We start from the raw sequence: 22,911 nt of genomic DNA, 5'->3' as shown, positions 1-22,911 counted from the left end.
ACAGGCGGACGATGATGTCCCTTGGGACTGATGGGTTGAGGGCCAGGGGCCGCAGGGCCCTATGCGCCCTATCTAACTCCCTCTCTTGATCTGAGGAGTTAGGGAGCATGGACCGGAATATTTCCTGTAGCGTGGGCAATATGGCGTCCGCGTCTACTGTTTCTGGCATGCCCCTTATCCTGATGTTATTTCTACGAGAGCGATTGTTTAGGTCTTCCAGGCTATCTTCTAGAAATTGTACCTTATCACTTAGGTAGAAGATGTCTTGTCTGAGCTGGGTGGTATTCGCTTTAATTTGTGTTATGTCAGCTTCCGCCTGGGATGTGCGGTTGTTCAGGGTCTCGATTTCCCCTTTGAGGCCTGATATATGCCGCTCCAGTTCTGCGGCCGTGTGCGCCTTTATGTCTGCCGAGGCGTCTTGTAACATCTGGCGGAGGTCAATTTTAGTAAGTGGTTCTTGTGGTCTCGTGTAGTTGTTAGTTGTGTCTTTGTCTGGAGCCTCACTGTCGTCAGAGTCTGCTCCGGATTCCTGGGCCTCCTGGCTTAAAGATGGCCGCCCTTGTTCTCTGGTGGTGCGGAACATGGATGCCACAGATAGTGGGGTTTCTTTTTTCTTTTTGTTTCCCCCCATTATTATGTCGGGCAGGGGGCTTTATGGGTGTCGTGTAGCCCGTTTGTGTGGCTGGATGCATGGTAAAAGGTGCTGATGTTGGCGGATTAAGGCTCGAGGATGGGAGAGCTCAGGCTTCACACGTCCTGCTCCATTGGTATTCAGGCTCCGCCCCCTATATTTCTGTTTTAAACCCCAAAAATCCGCTTTTAATTTCTGTATTTCCAGATTGGAGTGCTTATGTGATTCTATCAAATGTTCTTGTTAGGTACCTAGATCAATAACTTTCTTTGAGAGAGTATTTATAGCTTTAGAATTTTTAGCAATTTCCCTCGAAATTTCATGCACCATGGACACCTTTAGATCTTTTAATAAATCTATCATTACTTCCTTCATATTGGCGATTGTAAGTTGTTCTTCTCTTTGACTATCTACCTCCACTGACTCATCAATTAAAGATGATTCAGCTGATGTCATTAAATTATCTGAGTGTTCTAGTTCTTTTTGCGTCCCTGATGTCAGTGCTGACTCCTCAGAACTATTACGTGTCATAATTGGGATAAAAAAATTACTAGCCGATGTTGCATTATCTTTTTCTTTGCCTTTTACTTTACCCTTAGAGTTTTGGTTATGCTTATTTTTCATTTTGACCTCTCTTATAAACACAATTTAACACTAATAAAACAAAAAATTTTAATTTAAATTAACAATAGAGACCCACTATTTTAAGTTCACTATAAGTGACCAGAACAAACCACGGAATCTCCAAAAAAAAAAAAAAAAAAAAAAAAAAATAGATTATATAACGACCAGCGTTTATCAGAACAAATAACTTGTTATATTTCTGCTGGTTTACCACCAATCATCAAGCCATATAAAAATCCTGAAAGTCTCTGGATGAGCATAGCTGAAATCAATACTTCTGGGTCCCAATCTAAAAAACAAAACAAAAAAAAAACGTCTTTTAAAGTCCAATCTTCCCAACGGGGATTTAACTGAGCTGAAATTAGTATGAGAGTTAACTACTTTTCTATCTTCTTTATGTCCATTTTACTTTTCCATCCCCTTACTCTCTTTCTCTCTTTCTCCTTTCCTTTTTTCTTCTTCTTTTCTTCAGCCTCCCTCCTCCTTTCTATACACTCTTCAAAACTCAACCAGAAGCAACCGGGGCTAACCCTACTCCTCAATAAAATACAGCCTGAGGTAGTAGAGGTATCCTAGCCCCATGAGCCCCAGAAAGGGATGGTATTAGAAACCGTGGGGAATACGTTTGGGGGTGAATTGAGTTAGGACAGGGGTCTTCCCTTCCTCTTAACCCCCTTTACACTTTCCTTCTTTCTTCCCCCTTCCCGGCACCTTACTCCGCTCTATCTTCATCTGTTGTCTCTCAGGGTCTATTTTCCTTTTCCTTCAGTCTCCTCTTGCACTAAACAGTTTTCTCTGGGTTTCCTCCTTCCTCCTCCCCTAGTCTGGTCACCATTAAAGACCTTTCTTTTTCTTTCTTTTTCTTTTCTTATAAAGACCCCTTTTCCTTTTTCCTTCCTCTCTTTATTGCCGGCCTTTTAACTCTGCATATCTCTTTTAGCTTATTATAGGGGGGCTCATGTGAGAAATATATCGGACTTACTATTTAATCCAGTCCTTACAATCCTTTTCACAGAGCCTCCCTGAGTGACCTTTCACCATCCAACATTCCCTCCTGGACACCATGGGGAGCAGACACTCGTGCAGCCTCCTCCACAACGGCACAGGGCACAGAGGCAGCTTCACCACCTCACCAGAGATGCCGAACCTGTGGAAGCGTGCACTGAGTTCTTCCGGTCACACTCCTCGACGGCTCAAGCTGCATGGGCCGCGCGTCCACAAGACCGAGCTCCGACCTCCGCCATTGCCCGCCAGCTTCTCGCGCTAGCTACTTCCTGGGCGTGGCCACATCCTCACATGAGTAATTTGTTACATGTGATTTTACAGAGAAAGAGGTACTATTTCAACTGTCAAAGGTAAAGACAAATAAGTCAATGGGTCAATTATACGTCTCTGATGAAGTAGAGCCACTCTCTACGAAACGCGTTAGACAGCCAGAACAGCAAGGAACATCCGCACTATCCGGTCAGGGTACCTCCATAGAAGAATTCACCTATCCCGGATCCCAGGCGCACTACTATCACCGCCGCGAGAACAGTGCTGTTCCCCCGAAGTGAGGCTCGAGGTGGAACGCACTGTGGAACGCACGCCGTCCTCACCGGCAACGAGGATCTGGGCAAGAGGATCTCACACAGCATCCGGATCCATCCATACTTTTTAACAATGTGGACTTACAATTTTTACCCAAAATAGACTGGTACCAATATTGTGGATGAGCTATTTACTTCATTTTTTGAATATTTTATTATTTTAAAAAAAAAAACTATATTTTTATTAAACAATATTTTACTACCTACAGTTGTTTTCAGCGATATACTTATATTGCCCAATTCAGAATAGTTCACTATATTAAGCTTATTCATTCTAAACCTATTTGCTGGAATAGAAGATATGGGATACTGTGTGAACACAATTTAACCATTTGGTTACTGTATCCTCCTAACTGATACCTATTCTTATTAATTTTTTCTAATTAAGTATTGAAATTTCACTTTATTTTCTTTTTCTTTACATATTTTTCTCTACCCATTTGGGTCCCACATATCTGGGTATTACACAAATAAGTCAGACGATTAAGGGTTAATCCAATTAAAGGGTTAAATCCAATATATCATAGGACGTCACATAATCTGCACTCTAAATCACTATTTTCTCACTACTTTTTCACTTCTCAGTCAAATTGATGAATTTTCTATTTATTTTATTTCACTCACACTACTAAGTAAGCTCCTGGATAAACGGTTACTATCTTGTATAGTAATCAATATTTGTCTATATACTCTTTCATTGGTTTTTTGGTGAAACCCTATATCTTTCCAGTTTCAGAGCTTTCCGTCTAACAGGCTGACTCCCTCTTTTCTGTTTTCTATTTTAGTTAACAGTTGTGTTCCCAAATAAGTCAATGGGACCTAATGGGATATACCCAAAGTTATTAAAAGAGCTTAGTGGTGTACTAGCAAAACCATTAACAGATTTATTTAACCAATCATTGTTAACAGGAGTAGTCCCAGAAGATTGGAAGTTAGCAAATGTTGTGCCCATTCACAAAAAAAGGTAGTAGGGAGGAGTGGGGCAACTATGGGCCAGTAAGCCTTACTTCAGTAGTGGGGAAATTAGTGGAAATCACGTTAAAGGATAAGACTGTTGAACATCTAAAAACACATGGATTTCAAGATCAGAGACAACATGGGTTTACTTCAGGGAGCTCATGCCAAACTAATCTTACTGATTTCTTTGATTGGGTAACTAAAATTATAGATCAGGGTGGTGCAGTAGACATTGCTTACCTAGATTTCAGTAAGGCTTTTGACACTGTTGCACATAGAAGGCTTATCAATAAACTGCAATCTGTAAGTTTGGATTCCAATATTGTTGAATGGGTAAGGCAGTGGCTGAGTGACAGGCAACAGAGGGTTGTAGTAAATGGAGTATATTGGAAGCATGGGCTTGTCACCAGTGGGATACCTCAGGGATCTGTACTTGGACCCATTCTCTTTAATATTTTTATTAGTGATATTGCAGAAGGTCTTGATGGTAAGGTATGTCTTTTTGCTGATGATACGAAGATATGTAACTGGGTTGATGTTCCAGGAGGGATAAGCCAAATGGCAAATGACTTAGGTAAACTAGAAAAATGGTCAGAGTTGTGGCAACTGACATTTAATGTGGATAAGTGCAAGATAATGCATCTTGGACGTAAAAACCCAAGTGCAGAGTACAGAATATTTGATAGAGTACTAACCTCAACATCTGAGGAAAGAGATTTAGGGGTGATTATTCCTAATGACTTAATGGTAGGCAGACAATGTAATAGAGCAGCAGGAAATGCTAGCAGAATGCTTGGTTGTATAGGGAGATGTATTAGCAGTAGAAAGAGGGAAGTGCTCATGCCATTGTACAGAACACTGGTGAGACCTCACTTGGAGTATTGTACGCAGTGCCGGAGACCGTATCTCCAGAAGGACATTGATACTTTAGAGAGAGTTCAGAGAAGGACTACTAAACTGGTTCATGGATTGCAGGATAAAACTTACCAGGAAACGTTAAAGGATCTTAACATGTATAGCTTGGAGGAAAGACGAGACAGGGGGGATATGATAGAAATATTTAAATACATAAAGGGAATCAACACAGTAAAGGAGGAGACTATATTTAAAAGAATAAAAACTACTACAACAGGAGGACGTAGTCTTAAATTAGAGGGACAAAGTGTGGCGAAACCAACTTCGCCACTGTGAACTGGAGAAGCCTGGTTGCTAGCCTCCTGTCCTGCGACTATGGCCCCTGGACCTATTGCACTGTAAAAACTATATTTGGGCATGTAATAGTTTATATTACTGCTACTGGGCCTTTAAGGGCCATCCGTGGACCTATTGGGACTTTTTGGGATATGTGAAATGTCTGTGTGTTATGTGTAAAATGTGACTTTATGTATTTTAAAGTGTTTTATGTCGTTTTGCAACCATGTGGTTAATGGAGTCTGCCTCTAGTCCTGGATAATTGGATTACTTCTCCAATTAACTCCAGGGCAGAAGGGAGGAAACCAGGGTGCATTGTGGGGATGTTTTTCTGCCAGCCAGGAGGGACAAAAGATACTTTTAGTAACTTTTGAACCCCTGCTCGGATTCAGGCCATTTTTTAATATGTTGTTCCTCTGAATGAATTGATTGTGGATATGTATTTTTATGTGAATGTGATGTATGGTTTTAAAGTTATGAAAGTTGTGTAAAAGTATATTTTACACTGTATGCATAATGGGATTATGTGTCACACTAAGGGGAGGGGATGTGTGGGAGGTAACATCTATGTCATTGGTTATTTTATGCCTCCCCTGGGTGTGGCCTGTATGTGTGAGATGGAAATAAAAGCCGGGCTGGATGAGCCAGTCCAGAGTTCCTGCTTAACCCTGAAGCTTAAGTGTTGTCTCATTCTTGGGGGGGAATTTGACTGTATGCCGACTGCCAGGAGTGTAAGCTGTTCGTATTGCTTTTCCTGTTCGGCTGCTTCCAGGGTTCGTGTGTTTCCAGTTCGGGAGTTGGAAGATTTGTACAGTTTGCAGTCCGGGAGATTGGTGCTTGCAGCAGCTGCTGGTCTAGGAAAAAGGGGATTATCGCCTAAACGGATTTTATCCCCTTTTGAGCAAAACGGTCCGTTACACAAAGGTTTAAAAATAATATCAGGAAGTACTACTTTACTGAGAGGATAGTAGTATGTCATTGGCTGAATGCGCATGCGCGGCAAGAGCCGCGCTCATATTTAGCCAGTCCATAGGAAAGCATTCTCAATGATTTCCTATGGACGATGGCATCTTCTCACTGTGAAAGTCAATGAGACAGCCACTAGATGCTTGATTAACCCTATTGTAAACATAGCAGTTTCTCTGAAATTGATATGTTTACAGAAGGCAGGGTTAATCCTAGATGGACCTGGCACCCAGACCACTTAATTGGTCTGGATGCCTATAGTCGTCCTCTAATTTTGAAATGCACTCTAAATTCACTGTGAGTTCCCACTTTAGTGAATAACCCTGATAGATTTAAGTTACATCTAATTGAAGTTTTAAGAGACCATGACATTTTTTTTTTTTTACTGTTTGGCCTTTTAGGCTTAACAATGCAGTCTGTCTATCTCACCTAGACAATTATCCTTAACAGCTGAATTAGTTAAAATCCCTAATAAAATATTAAAAGCCTGGTTGGAATGAAAACTATTTTAGGTGTCAAGGAGAACGAATTGTTGGAATCCTTTGGTTTTGTGACTCTAATTACTTGTGAGATGCAAAATGTAAAGGGATAGACATTAATAAGTGACAGTTCCTCTGTATTATTTATGCTGCTTTGTTTTTATTGAGTCAATCCTGGAACATGTGTAAAATACATCATATCCTTCCGGAAGGGGAGCTCTGTGATCTTTGGCTGAGAAAGAAGAGACAGGTCACATTTCTTATCATGTCCTGTTCAGCAGAACATACATTGATTCAGTTTATTCTGTGTTTATGTTTTCCTTTTAGCCACAGATGTTGCTATATGAAATTTTAAAAAATATTTCAGAATGTGAATTTGGAAAGAGGTTCCAGCAGGGCTGGTTCAAGGAATTTTAGCTACACAGCTGAATTGCCTTCCAATTTTGGCAGGACAGTCAAGTTTTTTGGGTCCAGTCGACGCCTTAGTTCCCTGCTGTCCCACTTTTGGGGACACCAGAGAACTGTACCCAACATTCATAGCATGAGCACATGTGTACTCGTGTTATGTTTAGGGCACTAGGTGTCTGCAAGGTCAGCTCTTAGAGGTAAAGCTTGAGTGATGGACAGACAGACAGTTGTGTATTCACACCAGGCTGACCTGCCATTTACTCGGGTGGGCTTGTCCCCTTTTACTGGCCTGCCACTATTTGCCTCACATCCACCAGCGTCCATATTCTCAGGATGCCATAGTAGGAAGTTAGGACATTTTGCAGCCACCTTCTTTGCCTGTGTAGATCTGTATGTCTCTTCACCCTTCTTTGGCTCTTACCCTTACTTTTGCACCTTTTGTATCTCTTACCTCCCCTTGTGTTACCCCCTTTTTGTCTTTTAACCCCTTGTGCCTTACTCCTTCCCTTTGTTACTCCTCCTTATTTTTGTTTATTACCCTTTTGTGTATCTGACCTCCATGCGTCTTTTGCTCTCTACCCCTTTTGTGTCTGTTAACCCTCTCTGTAGTATGGCCTAGCACAGGCATAGGCAACCTTCGGCACTCCAGATGTTTTGGACTACACCTCCCATGATGCTTTGTCAGCATTATTGGTGTAAAAGCATTATGGGGGATGTAGTCCACAACATCTGGAGTACCAAAGGTTGTCTACCCCTGGCCTAGTAAATCACAGATCAACCTGGTCTGACTGGAAGCTGTTTGCTATTTATTTCCCGCCCTCCCCAGTCAATTTGCAAAATATTTTATATTGGACTATTTTCCCCTTCAGCAACTTGATATTTCTTTTTCTTTTCATGCATCAGAGAAGTTCTATTAAAATGTCCTTGAGAAATCAGGTACAGCAGCACTGATGCTGTAATCATATTACCAAAGAGTGACTGCATACAGGAAAACTGTCATTTTTATTATTGTTTAAAATAAAAGATTACATGTATTGTAGCATATATGTGTTTTATTTAGTAATGCACACAAATAAGTAAATGTTACTTTTCAGTGCTTCTAGAGCTAACCCTCGCTCTACGAAGACAGACAATTTTAAGTCCCTTTTGGTTAGAGGCACAGACAAAATGCAGGGATTGTCTCCTATATTGATATGGTACATGGTGTTAGGTCAGAGATTATTCCAACCAAAGATGGCTGACCCTACTGAGCAAATCTTATTTGTATTAATTACAAAATAATATATTGTTCGAATGGTAATGTTACATTTAATTTTCAATACCAGTAATACAAAATGATCATAATTTTAATTTAGGCTGCCCCCACAAAAACAATGCAAGGTTAAGAACAGAATTGAGGTATGATTAACCATATGATTCACTTCTCTATGAGAAGCCATTGATTGGACCTCGCAAAGGCTACCTTGACGTCAGGTGGGGGGATTTAAGGCAGGTTTTAGCTAGTCTACCTTGTGAGGGAACAGAACTCAAGGCTGATAACATAATGTGTGAAGATTTGCACAGAACAAGTAACTTTAAATGTTACTATCGTTTTCAACCTTTTTTAACGTTATCTATTAAATAGTCAGTTTCAGCTTGGTGTGCCCCTTTAATGATTGAATTGTAACGTACATCATTTTAAAAAAAAAAAACTCTCCAGCTTAATTAGTTGGAAACTTTTTTATAACTGCTATTTTTGCATAAATTATGAAATGAAAGTATATTCTCACTATAACGCGATGTCTAATGCATGTATCATTTAGGGGGTGGCAGCATTCCCAACTCCACCCCAGTTTTTAACAGTTTGCTTCTTTTTTTTACCTTTCCCATAAAAAAGATTTCCCATTATTTCTCTATACCAGTTGAAATCTCAACACAACTAATGACCACAGTTTGAGAGTAAGTGCTCCATAAGTCTATATCGGGCAGTGTGTTTGTCAGACTGTTTAATTCTGCCTCTAGGGAGAAGACATTATCCAGATATGCCCATAATAATACAAGGAGACAGTCTGCAGACACATTTCTTAACCTCTAATGTTCTGAACAAAAAAAATCACGACCAGAGCTAGAGTTTATCACTGGTCTGATTTAACCCTTACAGAAATATAATGATTATCATTAAAACAAGCACCTAAATATCTCATTTCAAAATAGCTAGCCACAATACAGTTGGTACTGCTGTCTAGGCGTATTGAAACTAATTACCTCAAACATGGTACCTTTTATCATCTGGCCTAGATAGGTACTATAAGATAAGCTGTCTCTCTTTTTAACACAATATTCTAACAATCAGGTGTCAAAACTACTTCCCCTATGGCATCCCAGGTTTTTTCCAAACATGTCGACCTGGACCCCTGGGTATTCCTCCTTTCAAAACCAATTGACAATTGGACGAGAGTGGAACATCTCCTGAGCAAACTTAACCTAGCCACTAGGCGCTCCCTGGCCCAGACCTGGCTCCAGCCCGACACACCACCAATAGCCATGGTGATCTCCAAAATGAAAGATAATTATATAATAGATAAGCTCACAACTTTGACATGAGAATCTACCAAAATATTTGCTAAGGTATGGGAACCCTGGGAGGCATACTATGAGGTCTAGCGATAAGAAACCAAGACCCCCGCCAATGGAGAGATTATTCCTATCTAACTGCACTACTCTAGTCAAAAAAACAGGTTCGCGCCGACCAACTCTACACCCTTACTTTTGCTCTTACTATCTTCCCTTACCTTCTCTCTTATTCTTCCTTTCAGTGATCTGTATCTAACCCTTTCTATATCCCTATACTCTGACTCACAGAGATTTTTCTACTGATAAAACCCATAGAGGGCAGGCTACTGCTTAGCCCTTTTTCTTTTTTCTTAGCAATTGCCCTATATATCAATCATCTTACGGTAATGTACGGAAATATCTGTACACAATCCCTACTGATGTGACCAAAAGAACCTTTCTATTGGCTAAAAATATAAGTACCTGGGACACATGCCCTATGACATGTTATCCCAATATGTATCTATAGTTCAACTCTAATGTCACTCCCTTAAAAATGCAGCATGTATCATTATGTATGTTCAGCTTTAACCGTTATAAGCTATTGCCAATATGTTTGTTGTGATGACACCAGCCGTTTGTGATTAAATAAAGAATGAAAAAAAAATACACCTCCTAGCAACAAAACGTTCATAATTGTTTGTTAGCCTATTACTAGTGCAGAACATTAGGTACTGGAAATTAGACAAAGAGCCAGGGGTGCAACTCTTCAGAACACATGTCCTAAAAGATATGTTCTGTTATCTCTACTCCTTCTTGAGGTACATATAACAGAAAACATCTATTAGGACAAGTGTTTTGAAGAGTTACACCCCTGGCTCTATACTGTATATATATATATATACACTGCTCAAAAAAATAAAGGGAACACTTACACAACACAATGTAACTCCAAGTCAATCACACTTCTGTGAAATGAAACTGTCCACTTAGGAAGCAACACTGAGTGACAATCAATTTCACATGCTGTTTTGCAAATGGGATAGACAACAGGTGGAAATTATAGGCAATTAGCAAGACACCCCCAATAAAGGAGTGGTTCTGCGGGTGGTGACCACAGACCACTTCTCAGTTCCTATGCTTCCTGGCTGATTTGGTCACTTTTGAATGCTGGCGGTGCTTTCACTCTAGTGGTAGCATGAGACGGAGTCTACAACCCACACAAGTGACTCTGGTAGTACAGCTCATCCAGGATGGCATATCAATGCAAGCTGTGGCAAGAATGTTTGCTGTGTCTGTCAGCGTAGTGTCCAGAGCATAGAGGCGCTACCAGGAGACAGGCCAGTACATCAGGAGACGTGGAGGAAGCCGTAGGAGGGCAACAACCCAGCAGCAGGACCCCTACCACTGCCTTTGTGCATGGACGAACAAGAGGAGCACTGCCAGAGCCCTGCAAAATGACCTCCAGCAGGCCACAAATGTGCATGTGTCTCCTCAAACGGTCAGAAACAGACTCCATGAGGGTGGTATGAGGGCGCGACGTCCACAGGTGGGGGTTGTGCTTACAGCCCAACACCATGCAGGATGTTTGGCATTTGCCAGAGAACGCCAAGATTGGCAAATTCGCCACTGGCGTCCTGTGCTCTTCACAGATGAAAGCAGGTTCACACTGCCTGCAACATCCTCCAGCATGACCGGTTTGGCAGTGGGTCAGTAATGGTTTGGGGTGGCATTTCTTTGGGGGGCCGCACAGCCTTCTATGTGCTCACCAGAGGTTGCCTGACTGCCATTAGGTACCGAGATGAGACCCTCAGACCCCTTGTAAGACCATATGCTAGTGCGGTTGGCCCTGGGTTCCTCCTAATGGAAGACAATGCTAGACCTCATGTGGCTGGAGTGTGTCAGCAGTTCCTGCAAGACAAAGGCATTGATGCTATGGACTGACCTGCCCGTTCCCCAGACCTGAATGCAATTGAGCACAACTGGGACATCATGTCTTGCTCCATCCACCAACGTCACGTTGCACCACAAACTGTCCAGGAGTTAGCAGATGCTTTAGTCCAGGTCTGGGAGGAGATCCCTCAGGAGACCATCCGCCACCTCATCAGGAGCATTCACAGGCATTGTAGGGAGGTCATACAGGCACGTGGAGGCCACAAACACTACTTAGCCTCATTTTGACTTGTTTTAAGGACATTACATCAAAGTTGGATCAGCCTGTAGTGTGTTTTTCCACTTTAATTTTGAGTGTGACTCCAAATCCAGACCTCCATGGGTTGAAAAATGTGATTTCCATTTTTTAATTTTTGTGTGATTTTGTTGTCAGTACATTCAACTATGTAAAGAAGAATAAAGTATTTCAGAAGATATATATATATATACACATATACACATGCACACACACACACACACACACACACACACTATATTTCACTATCAGTCACAAATCTATCAGTGTCTCACTATCAGTATTTTAAGCACCTTATTGTCACACTTTGTTTTATTTTCACTTGTACACACTATCTATCTATCTATCTATCCATCCATCCATCCATCTATGTACAGAGAGCATTCCATTTAAATATGCAAACTGAATAATTTACTAGCATCATGGGATTTGTAGTACAGCAACAAATGCAAGGTCGGACTTTGGGAAATCATACCAGCTCTACATATTACCTGCATAGCGTAACAAAGGAGTTTCCATTCTCTAATGTTTCCCCTTAATGTAAATATTTGGTTGTTGTCATCACTGTCACAGATGGATTACAGATGGAAATCTGAAAGGCTATTGTAGCCATATAATGGGAATTAATGGATACTGAATGTTAAAATGTATATGCTGGCAAGACAGCAGTTTGAAAGTGTTAGCATATACTTAAAGGAATAAACGGTTAGCGCATCTTTTGGAAACAGAGGAGGTTTATATTCACTACAGTATGCTGCAATTAGGTCATAAAACTATTTTGATAAAAAGAAAAAAAAAAGTGTTAAAAAATTCATCTTGAATAAACAGAAGATTTTGGCCATGGAAGCTTTTTAGGCTTTTCATTTTACAAGACGTATTTCAGCTCACCCCATGCTTAGAAAATTTAATGCAAAGAGCTAATTAACCCTTTCATCACAATCAACATGAAATTGGTACTGCAACAAGGCATATGCCTAACCCTGATGTTGAAGAGGCTAAACATTAGAAAAGAACATCCATGGCATCAGATTCATGAAATGTAATGACATATATCCTTGGTATTAACATAATGTAATCAAGAAGTCTATCTTAATATCCAGACTACACAGAAATAAGAACAGGGTATCAAAACCAAACAATTTGTAACTCGCAGATTTAAGGTAGGTCACGGTGGTTACTATAAACAGAACCAGTCACTAATAAGAAGCACAATACAGCAATGTTGCAATCCGTTATGTTACTACATGTTGCTGTATAGGTTGCTTCAGGTCTTAATACTGTCAACGCAGCTAAACATTCTGAGTGATGTATAACACTGCCTGTTAATACAGAATATTGAGCACTTGCTTACCTGAGATCAGGGGATGCTTGCAAACTAAGAAGATGGCAGGCAATAAGTTTAAAGTAGTTTCTGTCTATCCCTTTACACACATATTAATGAAAGCAGAGGGTTAGAAAAGCAGGATGCACAGGGGAGGGACAGGGATAATGGGGAAGGACAGGATTTAACTCACTGTTGGAAGGGGAAACTCTTAAAAGTCAAATCACTTGGTAACCAATCTATTGATTTATCATTAGTAAAAGGTGTGTGTGCACATCAGATGCATTTGATCACGCAGAGAACACACTCTATACATTAACTAAGTCAATGCGTCATGCCTATAGGAACCACATTAAATACTTGTAGACTCAGTAGAAAATTAAGTAAATGTCATCATCTGATCTGAAAAATCTCAATTTCTGCTGCAAAATGCAGTTGAAAGTGCCAGAATTAGTCAGAAGCGAGATGAATCCATGGATCAAACCTGCTTTGCGTCAATAGTTCAGACTTATGTCTGTTTTTCTATGTTTCTATGTTACTTATTGGTAATGGGGTGGAATATAGTTTCTTGGCCTACATTAGACCTATTAGTAGAATATGGGCACAATTTAAAGACCACAGTCAACCTGGGTATTCTTTGTAACCATGTGCACCCCTTTGCTAATGGCTACACCCAGCAGGATAAAGTAACAAGTACCAAGATCGAATCATCTCAAGTTGGTACCATAAACATGGCGATGAGTTCAGTGTACTACAAAGGCATCCAAAGTCACCAGATGGATGTGCAGCCAATATGTTGCCATCATGTTAACATTGATCAGAATCTATGTTATATTTCCAGCACCTTGTTTAATCCATGCCATGGACAATTCCAGATGTTCTGGTGGTAAAAGGGTGCTCCTACTCAATAATATAAAGGTGTATTTAGTAAAGTGGTAAGTTAAGGTAAATCTAGCTTTTTTTTATAATTTTTTGTTCAAGAGCAGGAATAGACTATAATAAAATAAAAAAATGTAAAATAGATTTTTTTTTATCTTACATTATACAAAACCTTTTGTTGCTATTCTGCTGCAACTTGACAATTGATTACAGTAATGCAAGGGCAGACAGTAATTTTTGGCTCTGACATCAGACAAAACAACTTATGCATTGTTTAAGTTCCAATAAGTGGAACTTCTGTAAGTGGCAAAGTCCTATATACTGCTCTGTTAACTGACTCCCCATTTACACATGCTACCAAACAGAGAGATGTACACTCAAAGGCACACATAAAAGCATTCCATACATATGGATATATACACAGATATATTTCCCCAAAGTCACACATGTACATACTGACATATTTAAACTTCCAGACAAACACACAAATTTAGGAATACTCACTGCCAGACATACACACAAACACTCTTAGGCACACATATTGCCAGACACACACACACACACACACACACACACCAATATACACTTTCAGATACACACACTGATACACATTGTCTGACACAATGATACACACTGAAAGAAACACACACACTGCCAGACAAAAACACATTGTGTGGACAGTGCATGCTGTGGGCTGTGCTCAGTACAGCCTGTTCCTAAGGTTGATTCTTTAATGCACAGGGAGGAAGAGATTTGGAAATGGATTGGAAATGGTGTGGACAGTGATGTCTATTAAACGGTCCACTCCACCATAGTCCATAATGCAGTAATGTTAGTAGAGATATGCTTGGCTGGGGACCTTACAGGAGTACTGCTGTGGCCCTTTGATGATGACCTTGTCTATTGGTTGCAACATATATTAGGCAGCTTGTCGCCACTGCATGAGCTTGTCTTACAGCCTCCAACCAGTTTGTAACCAGCTGGGTCTAACAAATATTTCTACAGCAATGTCTTCTTACTCACCCTAACCTGTTCATATGACCCTTCACTCGCAACAAGAATGCATTTGCCAGCTTTATGGAAAACCCTCCCATGACTTATAAACAATGCCTGCTGTAGAATAGTTGGGTCAATGTGTACTCAATATTGAATTCTGGTTTGCCAAAGTACATCCATCTTTACTGTAGCTTGACATTTTCTTCCCATTATTACCTACAGATATGTCATATCCTGTTACAGAGGCCTGAACGTTTATCATTTCTGCCTATACTCCCGACAATTCCATTGTGTTTTCTTTGCTTTGTCCAGTAGTTTATAGCACTTGGACCATGACCCAAAATTTGGTCATACTGCTTATTTAGTAAATACCTATTACATGAAGCATGTACATCAAATTATTCAAGCCGTAAGTAATTTTATTAATAATGAAACCGTTTTTCATCTGTTATCACAATTTAAAGTTTACTGAGTAAATTTTTTTATTGAATAGTCAATCTTCCCAAGTGCATATTTTAAGATCCTGACATAAAACCCATAGGCCAGTTAGTTGAGTATAAGAAGCCATGTTAAACTGGGATTGTGTATACATATTGTTATATAATGGGGTCCAGTAATCATTACTATACAATTTCTTCCATCTCTCTTCACTGACTACAATACATTGTCCAGTCAAGTCAAATATTGACTTACAATAGCAAAGTCGAAAGGAATTGAAGTTAAGGCATCCAAGGACTCAACAAGATGACAAAGGTTGTTCTTCAGATGAAGACCTTACCAATACATATCATCAATGATACAATTTGCAATACTAAGGTTAGCCATGTATGTACATAGTGGGGAATTACGATGCAGCATAATACATAACTAACCCCATTCAAGCCCCCAATAACGACAGACAACTTAGTATGGATGAAACAGGTCACAGCATTTATTATAACATAAAATAGATTACTGCATAACACATCCATAACTTTATTTATTAAATCTCATCTTTTTCTGTAACCAAAAACGTTAGACATTAATAAGCATAAATTAACATATATACATATAACTCAACACATAGTGTTATACAGTGACCCAACCGTCCTTGCCAATAAACATACATTGTTCCTAATTAACTTCCTCTCACCTCCCCCCTCGTCATAAAATCATATCTTTCCAATGCCCGCCATCAGCCGACCTTATCCACGCTCGATGGGCACGACGCCTCAGGTAACCTAATGTAAGCATTTGAAGCAGGGGAGGTTGAGACCTGCAAACATATTGAAACTTACTCCATCCTTAAATATAACCCCTCAAACTTAATTGGCAAGGACATTGCCCCGGCTCGCTGTGACTAACTAATACTACAAGGGGTGGGCGGGCGGGAAGCTGTTTGCTGGCCTGAATCCCAAGTGGCACTGAGGTAAGACCTCCCCCCCACTAACTCACATAGAACCTAAAGCTCACCCACACACTCTTCCCAAACCACTCCTACGAATCTCTCCCCACACTCCTACATGTGCCCTTGTCCGCTTAGCTGCGCTATCTCCCCAGGGCCTGTGCAAATGTCAAACTAAGTCATCATATTGCTAGTTAAACATGTCCACAGATAGATTAACTGCTAATGGGCAAATGTCCATATAAAACAAATCCACTGTTTCCAATTGTGACCTGGGCCACAGTTTAAAGTGCAATAATGTCCCATGAGAGCAATAAGGTCACATGATGAATCATCTGACAAACAATTGTATAGAAATTGAAGATTATATTAGCTTTAGTGTACTAATAATCTTAATTTTAGTAATGACAGGAGGCGAATATTTGCATATCTTTCTTTACTGAAAACTCCAGCAGCATAGAAACAGTAACAACCAATCAGAGAAAATATATGCTGCCCATAAAAGGGCATGTCTATGACATCATTTCCTCTTTCTTTGAGGCGAAAAAAAGGTAACAGTCGTATATAAACATATAAATACAGATTAACAATTCAATAACATATAAGGATAAACTTTGGTAGATCCATGATGTGACGGAGTGGAAAACGATTCTTCGTCCCGTAAAATGGATGTTCACGCTGAAAGAAAAAGAAAAAGGTGAAAGGTTTCTGGCGTGGCAGCATGTCCGCATATCATAACCATTGTATGTCTGAACAGTAATGTATAGTAAAATGCATAGTCTTATACCTAAACATAGGGCATCAAAACAGAACGTGAAAAACATAACAACCACAACCAAATTCAAAGGAAAAACTGATAAATTACATAATCCATACATGATAACCAAACAACGTATCAAATATGTTAACATATACAGCAAGAACCTGCATGCTTACCTGATCACTAGGACCTAATCCTGAAAACAAACTAAATAACCTGGGGTGGGAAAGAAGAAATTCCAGGGCGGGAAATATTCGCCTCCTGTCATTACTAAAATTAAGATTATTAGTACACTAAAGCTAATATAATCTTCAATTTTACCACATGACAGGAGGCTTCATATTTGCATTTTTAAAGCTTAGGCCGAACTAGTGTGAAGGAAGCATAATGTCGGCTAGGGAGGCGCCTGCCAAGAACGCTTGGGACGCTGCCGCCCCTCTGACCGAGTGTGCTCCAAAGCTAGATTCGATTCCTGCCAACTGGAGTAACCAGCGAACCCATCTGGCCAGGGTTGTCGCAGACACTGGGCCGTGAGGATTTACGTAGGAAATCAGCAACTGGCCTGACAAGGAGTGCCGGAGGGCGGCTGTGATTTCTACGTATCTCCTAAGTGTCTTGACAACGCACAGTTTGGAGTCTGATTCGAAATATGGGTAAGACACAGAGGACGAATCTGATTTAGTCCGTCTTGCGATGGAAAAAGTGACTCCCTCTGGAGTGAGAGAGAAACCGTCCACGTCAAAAGCCCTAATGTCAGACACCCGTCGGAAAGAGACGAGGCATAATAACAAGGCCAATTTGGCTGAGAGTTGCTTCAGTGATAGCGCAGGGTTGTCTGGCCAACCCCGAAGGAAATCCAGCACTCCATTCACTTGCCAGAGGTTGGAATATTTGGGTGCTGGTGGTCTCGTCAGTCTGGCGCCCCGCAGTAGACGACATACCAGCGGGTCCTGACCCACCGGTCTGCCTTGTACTGGGACGTGCGCCGCTGAAATGGCCGATCTGATCACGTTGAGGGATCTATATGATCGACCTGTCGAGAAAAGATGAGCAAGGTAATTGAGTATTAATGGAACAGGGGCAGTAAAGGGATCGGAGTCCCTTTCCATGCACCAATCACTCCAGGCCGACCAGGCGGAGATGTAACATCTCCTGGTGCCCGGGGCCCATGAGTCCCATAGGAGATCTTTAGTAGATTGCGATAGGCCGTGGACCGACCAGGAGCCCCTGAAATCGTCCAGGCCACCAGTTCCAGTCGTCCTTCCAGGACGAGGGGGTGAGGTTCCCCTTGAGGTCCCGACAGGAGAAGTGGAAAGGTAGGAAGTAGGACAGGATTGTCGTGAGACATCTCCAGGAGGTCCGGAAACCACGGTTGACTCTGCCAGAGAGGCGCTATGAGGAGGAGCGATATCCTGTGGGTGCGTAAGTACCGTAGTACCCGTGGAATCATCGAAAATGGAGGGAAGGCGTAGGCCCCTTGAGAGGGCCAGTCTTGAAGGAATGCATCCGCTGCTTCGCCCATCGGGTCCGGAAGCCAACTGTAGTATCTCCGTAGCTGGTGGTTGGTCCTTGAGGCGAACAAGTCTATTGATAGCGGACCCATCCGTTGTCGTAGTGTCTGAAATACCTCCCTGTTGAGTGTCCGATCTCTGGTGTCTCTCCAGTGTCGGGAGAACCAGTCCGCCGTCAGGTTGGAGACCCCTGGGAGATATTCCGCCTGTAACGTGATGTTCCTCTGTATGCAGAAGCTGTAGATGTCCTTTGTGGCTTCGGTCAGGTCTTTGGACCTCGCTCCGCCCAGGCGGTTGATGTATTGCACCGCTGAGATGTTGTCCATGTGGAGTAGGATACAGCAATTCGACTTGTCTTTGGCCAGGCTGCGTAAGGCGAAGGAGCCCGCAATCAACTCCAGGCAGTTGATGTGTAGGTCGGTCTCCTCTTCCTGCCATGGGCCCCCCGTGGAGGCCTCTGAGCAGTGGGCGCCCCATCCCCACAAACTGGCGTCCGATTCCACGACGAAGTCCGGGGAGGGGCCGAAGATCGCCTTGCCGTTCCAGGCTTGTATGTGTAGCAACCACCATCGTAGTTCTGATCTCACCTCCCGAGTGAGTGGGATCCAGTGGTCGTAGGAATGTCCGGTGCGCAGATATCCCGCTTTCAGCCGTTGTATGGCCCTGTAGTGTAGAGGGCCCGGGGATATCGCCTGAATGGATGAGGACAGGAGTCCTACAATCCGAGCGAGCATCCTAAGCGGTATTGAGTCCATCCTCAAGACTCGTCTGATTTCTTTCCTTATTGAGGTAATCTTTTTCGAGGGGAGGCGTAATACGCATTCCCTCGAGTCGATGTCGAAACCCAGGAATTGTACCGACTGGGATGGAGAGAGAGACGACTTTTGCCTGTTCACCACGAATCCTAGGGACTCCAGTAAGTGAACTACAAATCTCGTCTGCGATCGTAGTCTGGACGCGGATTCGCAGAAGATCAGCAAATCGTCCAAGTATACGAGACAGCGTATGCCCTTCGTACGGATGCGAGCCATCACCGGTCTCAATAGCTTCGTGAAGCACCACGGAGCCGAGCTGAGGCCGAATGGCAGACAAGTGAAATGGCATACCCGTCCTCTCCACCTGAAACGGAGAAATTGAGGGTAATCTCTGTCCACGGGGACCGTGAGATACGCGTCTTTGAGGTCCAGGCGTGTAAACCAGTCGTTCTTGACGAGAAGGTCTTGCAGAAGATGGATACCCTCCATCTTGAAGTGTCTGTAGACCACGAAGGTGTTTAGTTGTCGGAGGTTGATAACCGGCCGATACTCGCCTGTCTTTTTCTTGACCAAGAAGATATTGCTTATAAAGCCTCCCCCGTCTGGCGCGTATTGGATTGCGCCCTTCTCGAAGAGCGCGTGGATCTCTTCGTCCACCAGTCGGTTTTGTTCCGACGACATGTGTATCGGGGGGGGGGGAGAGGTTTGGACAGGCTGCGCGGCAAAGTCTATTACGAAGCCGCGCACCGTTCGGAGAACCCAGGCGTCCTTGGTAATCTGTTCCCAGTTCTGGAAAAAAGAAGACAGGTTGCCTGCAATAAACTTTGGGACATTGGTTTGTACAGAAGGACTCACCATTATTGAAGCGGCCGCGGCCACGGCCCCTGAAGCCTCTGGTCCTCCCTGCACCTCGGAACGTAGAGGGCCTTTGTGATGAGGAGGGGAAGAAGGTTGAAGTCTGTGGAAACGACCTGGAACCTGAGGACCAAAATCGGCTGGCGGCACGGTTCCGCTGTCGGCCAGCCCTTCCAAAAACACCTCTTGGGGGAGGAGTGTGGAACAACTGCCTGAGGGAGGTCTGGGCCTTGTTTAAGGTCGTGAACAAGTTCACATGACGTTTTAGCTCTGAGATGAAAGCATCGCCAAACAGTAGACCCTGGGCCTTTGGTCCAAATTCCTTGGCTCCCAGTTCCAGGAGCTTGCTGTCGATCCTGATCAGCGCCGATCTGCGTCTCTCGACGCAAAGTGCGGCGTTAGCGTTGCCTAGTAGACATATTGCGCGTTGGGCCCATTCGCGTATGACATGAGGGTCCAGTTGCGAGTCTTGGCTGAGCGCCATGTCAGCGAAATATAGCATTTTAGCTATGGGGCCCAGCAGATCCAGCACTTTGTCCTGTGCCGTCTTCATGCCCTTTTCCACCCCTTTGCGTGGGTCTCTGCCCGAGCGTGACATAAACACCACCATCGTGTCATCGAATTCGGGCGTTAGTGCCACTTTGTCGGGAATCAGTGGCCTGGGGCATTCGGCCCGGAGGCGCGTCCGTACCTCCTTTTCCAATGGCTTGCGCAGCCAGTAGTGGATGAACTTCGCCAGATGTTCTGGCAGTGTCCACTCAGAGGAGCGAGGGTGCCGGATGGTACACGGGTCAAATAAAGGCATCCCCTGGTCATCCAAAAACACCCCGTCTCCGGACGGACCGGCGTGGTGGTCGTCGTCGGCTTCCTTGCCTAGGAAGGTTTCCTTGACATAAGTTGAGGAGGTAGGTGGTAGGTCTTGCCACTCCTCGTCGTCCGAGGGTGAGCCGTCCCCGTGCCACTCGTCTACCACGTCTAGGGGGCGTGGGCCGTAGGCCTCATCCTCCTCCGAGGATAGGGGAGCGAATAGTGCGGGTTGAGGATCCGCGTTCTTTACCCGTTTGACGGGTAGCTTGCCCTTCGCCTTGGCAGAAGGGGGGCTCGAAGCCTTTCTGTGCCTTTTGGCCTTGGACACCTCTGAGCCCGACGCATCCATGCGTTCTGGCGGGCTGATGTCGCCTTGGCTGTGGGGGAGGGCTCGTAAAAGGGCCTTTTCCACAGAAGCCGCCACGGCGGCATTGATCATGGCTTGAAAGTCTGGGTTATTTTGTGTGTCCTCCATGATCTGAGGCGTATCCCGACCTGTGGGGCGAAAAGCAAGTTTCAGTGGGAAATCGTGATGATTTATCACATGCAAATATAGGTCGGCTCCCACTACAACCGGGGTTGCCCGGCATGGGATTGTATGTATGGAAGGCTTGATGCACGTAATATAGTGAACAGGGCAACAAATTATATATTAGGATAAGCCCTCATGCATATTCTCGGGGTTCACCACGGGTGGTGTGCCGTGGAAGCCAGAGGACACCCACATCAACCAAAAAAAGGAGGGCTGTATCGCCCTGCATGCATATCTGGGGGGTCACCCCAGGTGGTGTGCCATGAAAAATACCCAGAGGACACCCACATAAATTTTACCCTTGGGTGCAGTAATGTAATAAGACCCTGTGTAGGATAACCAATGATATACCCTGATGGGGATAATAGTGCCAGCAAAATTCCCGAGGGGTGAGAAATATATATGTATATGTATGTCCCTTTAAGAAAATGTCACACTGTAGGGGACGATGACAATCTTATTAGAAGCCTTCCAATTATGAGCATGCATTCCCTTGCCTCAGTGAGGCAGATGTACAGAAACAGGAAAAAAATGTTTTGAAGTTTTCTCCCTCAGGGAGAAATTTGTACATAACAGTAAAATATATATTCCCCTGCACAGCAGTGCAAGGGTTGATGGAGAAAGGAACCGGAGAGTCACCCTGAGGGCGGTCCCCGGTATCGTTACGGTAGTCGGGTGAATACCGAACCGCAGAGAGAGGCCGCCGCGGATCTCGCGATAACCGCGAGATCCAAGATGGCCGCCGGCCGCGTGGGGAAGGGGTTCCCGCTCGCGGCCGCGAGCGAAATGCAATAAACGCGGCGGAACAAACACAGTGAGCCCCGGCTACCCTCCACCCGTCCCCACAAGACCCTGCGTGCGGTAGAGGCAGGTCCGCGTGGCGAGCGTGGCACTGACAGCCGCGCCGCCCGCGGATCGCCGAAAAAAGTTAAAGGGAGAAACAATTATAACGGAGCACAGGGATAGAGTGAGGGGAGCAGGTACAGGCAGTCAGGGCAAGAATAAAACAAAGCAATTCAAATAATTCAATACACAAATAAAGCAGATACACAGAAAATTTAGCACAAGGCAAAATACTCTGACCTGTTGATGGCTGGAGCAGCAAAGAAAGAGGAAATGATGTCATAGACAGGCCCTTTTATGGGCAGCATATCTTTTCTCTGAGCTCTGCAGGGCGGAGGAAGGCTTTTAAAGCCTTGCCCCACCCTGCAATTAGGATAAGAACACTCTGATTGGTTGGTTTAAGCCAGAGTGCTCTGTGTCATTTTACAGAGCGTGGGAAAATTCCAAAGAACTTTCCCACGCTGTGCAAAATGACTCATAACACTCTGATTGGATGACTTGAAATCCATCCAACCAGAGTGCTCTGTGTAATTTTACACAGCGTGGGAATGTTCTTTGGAATTTTCCCACGTGGTGTAAAATGACAGAGCACTCTGATTGGTTAGCTTGAAATCCAACCAATCAGAGTGCTCTTTGTCATTTTGCACAGCATGGGGAAGTTCTTTGGAATTTTCCCACGCTGTGTAAAATGACAGAGCACTCT

The 22,911-nt window shown here is 43.3% G+C and overlaps 1 protein-coding gene across 1 annotated transcript in view; it reads right to left on the bottom strand.

Annotated features, from left to right (window-relative positions):
- LOC134614467 (gap junction alpha-4 protein-like) overlaps positions 1-12,978 on the bottom strand; it is a 46,311-nt gene extending 33,333 nt beyond the window's left edge. The window contains exon 1 of the mRNA XM_063458343.1: positions 12,917-12,978. The gene's annotated coding sequence lies outside the window, so the exon portion shown is untranslated. The remainder of the gene's footprint in view (positions 1-12,916) is intronic.
- Positions 12,979-22,911: the final 9,933 nt, after the last annotated feature.

This window comes from Pelobates fuscus, chromosome 1 (assembly GCF_036172605.1).
Source record: "Pelobates fuscus isolate aPelFus1 chromosome 1, aPelFus1.pri, whole genome shotgun sequence".
NCBI classification, from domain to species: domain Eukaryota; kingdom Metazoa; phylum Chordata; class Amphibia; order Anura; family Pelobatidae; genus Pelobates; species Pelobates fuscus.
This window is presented reverse-complemented; position numbering and strand designations above follow the sequence as displayed.